Source organism: Dromaius novaehollandiae, chromosome 1 (genome assembly GCF_036370855.1).
Source record: "Dromaius novaehollandiae isolate bDroNov1 chromosome 1, bDroNov1.hap1, whole genome shotgun sequence".
Classification (NCBI taxonomy): Eukaryota; Metazoa; Chordata; class Aves; order Casuariiformes; family Dromaiidae; genus Dromaius; species Dromaius novaehollandiae.
In genome coordinates this window covers 40,021,104-40,026,574 of record NC_088098.1, presented here as the reverse complement: position 1 = coordinate 40,026,574, position 5,471 = coordinate 40,021,104, and positions in this window count along the sequence as shown.

Here is a 5,471-nt window from a genome sequence, read left to right as displayed (position 1 = left end):
CATCTGTCACTGGCACTAAAGGCTGCTGCATTTTAAATTGCTTCAGCATGCTGCTTTCACAGTGACTCAGCCCTGACAGGGGCGTTCACCCCGAGGGTGAGAAAATGATTCAGTATTCATTAGTCTACCTTAACGCCATCTCTCTTCAGCAGGACAACAGCCAATCGTATGCCTTGTTTGTGGTTGTTTTTATGATTTATACACTGAGGACTGACCTACAATCAAGAACTTTACTTAAAACTTTTTAACAAACACTTAAATGCCAGTTCTGAGATAAAGCTGAACTAAAAACACCCAGGCTAATTTCAGACTTTGCCTTTCTTTCATTTTGAGAGCTTTACATCAAGTGTTTGAACAAAATAATTCAACCATACTGCTCAGACACGCAACTTTTTTTCTTCAGTCAGAGCACTTCTGTTTTCTAAAAGGATTTTTTGAAAAAGAAATTGTTGAAAGAATGACACTACTCTCAGTACACCACTATATAGACATGTGCCCTAAACCTGTGCAGAACTTAAGGATAACGCTGTGATGTAAAATTAAAGCAATTAAAAATGTTGAGCCTTCTGTGGCAAAACTGGACTCTGCCATTTAAGGTGGCAGAATGGGCTCCACTTCCCTGCACAACAGAGGGCGATGGGTGAAACTCCAACACATTCCTCTCAAATAAACCTGAACTTGAAACATTTTGAAGCTCCCCACATCAATAGACAGTTCAAAATGGTTTCAGCCAGGGTGGCTGATTCGATAAAAAGACCTGAAGCGGAGCAATAGTGACATACCTGTCAATCTACCTATATAAAGAAATCTTTTCTCTCTTCTGTATGCTGGTATTTCCTTGTCAAACTTTTCACTGGGTTTGGGGAGAAGGAGAGAAGGCAATCTGTTTTGTTTTGTTTTGTTTTGTTTTAAGGACACTCAAAAACATGATCTTTTCTTCCAGCTATAGCTTCTGAAAGAAAATTCACAACGAGCATTCTAAATCTCAGCAGATTTTCCCCAGTATCTTCACAGAGCCTTTAATTCAGTCAATACATGACACTGAGTTTCAGTTTAGAGACAGCCGGACAGAACACTCCACCCCAGAATGAGGGTGCAATGAAAAGAAGCATCATTTTTGGAATCTTTCTTTGGCCTTATGTAAATCTACACTCAGAGAGAGAGAGAGAAAAATCATATTTTTTTCCTTGCCTAAGGGTGAAATTATCAGCCTCCCAAAGATAGATTTAGAAGATTCAGGTGCTTTCAAATATCTAGTCAATTTATAGATAGTGGTTTTCCATATAATCCCATGATTGAAGAATGAATGAAGCCAACTGTCAGCAATTCTGTTAGGTAAGGACTCAGACTGATTTTTTTTTCTTCTGTGTCAAGTCAGTGTCATTTATTTGGGGAAAAAATATCCCTGTGTGAACTCAGGTTTTCTGAGGTACTCCTGACTCCAAGAGAAAAAGGAGAGGAATTTGCCTATACTTCATTCAAGCATAAATATGTTTTGATTTTTTTAAAATCTCTCTTCCCTTCCATTGACTCCGAACACTACCAGCTGGAGTTAGCATTAGACATCAGATAATTCTCAAAAAATTTTGGATACCTATGAAACTATGTCAGTTGTGAGGTATTCTTCAGTAGCCTTTTTTTAAATTCAGCAAAGATTCCCCCTAACTGAAGAGGAACATGTCTTATATTTTGTACTTGGAATTTTTTAGTGCATGAGAGGATCTCATGAAATAAAAATCACAACACTGAAAGCTAATGGTGGAATTCAGCCTACGTACACATGCTCTATAAATCATCATTTGAATCAGCTTTTCTAATTGTTTCTAGATACTATATATTTTAAGTCATGTAGTCTACTTCATATTAACTGATAAAACATATGTTTTAAGCAACCTTTTCTGGTTCGTGTGTGTGGAAAGTTGTTTTCTGTATCATATCAGATTGTGAACTGGGAGTTCGCAATGTCCAGCACTCATCATGTGATCCAGTGCCCATGTCAAATGACTTAATTAAACTTCTTGTGACCTTGATTCTGCAAAGTGCTTGTAAAATCCTGTTTAGTAAGGGTTAACTTCTCTGTACAAGCAATAGATGATTTGTATACACCTTCATTTTACCGTTTTTAAGACTGCCAGACAAATACCGGTAATAATGATTTGCATGTCTGGTACATATTGGCATTTTTGATCCTTCTGCTTTTCAGATAAGCAGATGGGAAACGGATGAATGCTATGAAGCTATATGGAAGCATGTGAAGCTATGAAGATATAAATAAAGTGGAGTAAAACAATGTGTTCAGCTCCGATTCAACTCCTGCAAGCATCGTAGCAACAAAGTTGGTAACATTTACTGATTAAGGCTATAAAGAGAACAATCAATCAATAAACTAAGATGAACTATGTTGGACTGGCATTTTAAGGTTTTAGTTTACATTGAAAAACATCTAATTGTCAGCAACTAAAGCCCTAATAGTACTTGAGTCACTGTCTCAGAGATGAGAAGTACCAAAGTAGTTTTATGCATGGCTATATGGGTTGCCCTTGTTTAGAATTAGGTGTCAAGATTCCCTTTGATTTGTTAGGTTGGTCAAGAACTGAAACTGTTAGAGTGTTTCTTAGGTTTATTTCACCTTAGGATGACAGAAGGTTCTGCATATTTAATTTCATAATCCATACAATAGCAAACATTCAATTATGCAGCATCTTTTTACTGCTAATTTCATATGAACGTTGATCATACAACACTACAAAAATACTTTTAAGCTGTTGGTAGTGCAAGGTCAATCTGGAGTTGAGAAAAGAGAAATCAACTTTTGCTGCTGTCTTCCACCAATATGGGGATTTTTTTTTTTTTGTTTACCTGAGATGACCTTTATTTTTGTATGTGGGAATTACATTAACACACAGGCTTTTTCCCAGGCAACCAATTTTTGCCCATAGCTAGCAGTTTTCTTGACTATTATGTGAGTTTTTTTGAATGCTGTCTACTTTCTGGATCTCATCTAGTGTCCAGGCAAGTTAGCAGAAAGACACTCATTGGGATCAAACCCTCCCCTTCAAACAAATGGAGCTGTTTGCAGTTCTTGCGTGGAGAAATTACTACTATGCTATTTAAAAAAAAAGTGATAGTTTTTGGTGCCTCTTCAGGAAAGAAGACCTCATTCCAAATTGCATGAAGAAGTGAAGAACTGCCTGATGGGACAATACTCCTCTCTTCTTTCAAATGGACACATTCAAGCCTAAACAATTTCCCCTTTCATATTTTACATTATATTTCAGCTCGTTACCTCACTTTCTACTCATTCTGTCAGCTATAAAATAGTGAAAGTGGCACACTGACTTAAAAGATCATGCAATTTTGGAACACATTATATATAATCAGTTCTCATGAGTATTAGTTTAGCAAGATTCAACCACTTTTGCTTTGAACACTTTCATTCCTATTGCTTAGGAGGATGAGACTTAATTCTATCGCAGCGAGAAAACATAAAGTGCCTTTGTCAGCTAAAAAAACCTGTAAAGGTCAGAAGATTTGTCTGTATTCGAGTCAATGTGAAAAGAATATGATGTTAAAAATAAAGTTAGAGATGTAGAAATAATGTTACCATAGCCAATACTTTTCCTCACAGGAAGGAAAAACTGAAAAATTGTCCTGAACTCTTCTGTTCAAATAGTGGAATGGTAAACTAAAAAGAAAAACAGAAACAAAATTTAAAAAGCACATGAAAAGTCAAAACAGACTGCAAGACATCCTCTGAGTTCATTGGGCTGATCTCCCTTCATAGCTGCTAGTAGTATTGGTTGTCACCTTGCTGTTCATGTGAAATCCTTTCCCAACAGGACCATGTGAATGAAATCAACCCTACTTGACAGCTTTCTACAGGGTTTTCTTATCTAAAAGGGTAAGGGAGGGGGAACCACTGTTGCACCAGGATGCAACTTTAGATTATGAAGGATATTCCGTTCTCCCTATTGATAAACTTGTCTCTTGGGTAGAAACCTCTGGAATACGCATGAGGTTATAGATGGAAAAGGAACAGTTCAGAGCATACTCAGTACTATTACATTTCCCATAATTCTACATATAAACACAAATAGCTATCTGTAGCTCTCTTGCTTGCAACTTATTCATGACTGTTCATAAGAAAATGTCTAATAACCAGAATTTGACAGGTGCTTCATAAGCTTTCCCATTTCCTCTTTACTGGAGTTTAATTTCCTTTACTCGTTTAATTGCTTGTATTTCCAAACTTTCAAAGCCTGTCCTCTTAAAAATGGATTTGCAAAAGCAGAAGACAAACACTTCATCAAATTTTAAAATACCCTGGCAGAATATAAATGTACATTTCTTCAAGACTTAAAAAAAAAAAAAAGTTTTTGCCTGTTCTGTCTAGTGTAAAATGTCTAAATGTTAAGAGTTTGCCTGTAACTAGAGCTCCAAGCATTGCAAGGACCCATCAGTAGGCCTTTGCAGGACTGGGGAAATTCAGAGTCAAGTCACCTCATGCAACTTAACAAATACTACCCCAAACTCTCATGAGATATCACAAACAAGGGAGTTCCTTTCTTTTCCATTAATAGAGGCTTTTGAACGCTGTAAAGGCTGGACAGTTTCAATCCACTTGTGTGTGAAGAAGATGAAGATTTCTTTGCAGTAATGCAACCTCTTTGCAGAGCAAAGCTGTGGTAGGAGTATAAAAATATCTTAACACACTGGACAAGAGTGTTTTGAATACACATAAGTGTTTTCTGCAGATTTGGATTATTAATTCTCTATGACAGTGACAGAATAACCTACTTAATGCTAAGAAATGATGTGGCTGCCATATCATACAGTGGTGGATAGCACATTATCATGATATAAACATATTTGTTCTCTTCACCTTCATTTGCTATGGTTACTCTTGGTAAAATGACTGAAATTTAACTAAATTGATAATTTAATATTTAGAAATAGATTTAGGTTACACTTTGTACTTTAGTTCACCATGGTAACCATGGTTAGGATATATATATATATATTTTTATGAGCTTTAAATAAAACTGATTGGATTAATGATTAAGAACCAGAATTGATAGTTTATTGACATATCGGTATCTTCTTTGTCATAAAAATGAGTCATTGCTTCTGTCATTAGATGAAGGAGGGATGGACATTTTATTTTATTAAATCTAATTTTATATGTAACACCTACATATTGAAAAGTCTGAATGACATTTGAGGGGGCTTTCTATCTCCATGAACTTAGATCTCGTATAAAACAGATTATGGCCCGCAGATTTCCAGAACAATGGCAGTCATGTGAACACTTAAAATGAGTTTGAAGTCAGGCCCTGACCCAGTGAACTTTGTGATTCTTACTGACTCTTTATTGCAGAATGCATTTTTTTTTAATTTTGCTACAGCACAACTACACCAAGACTTTCAACTTTCTCACAACTCAAGTGCAGAACAAAAGACATACCATCATA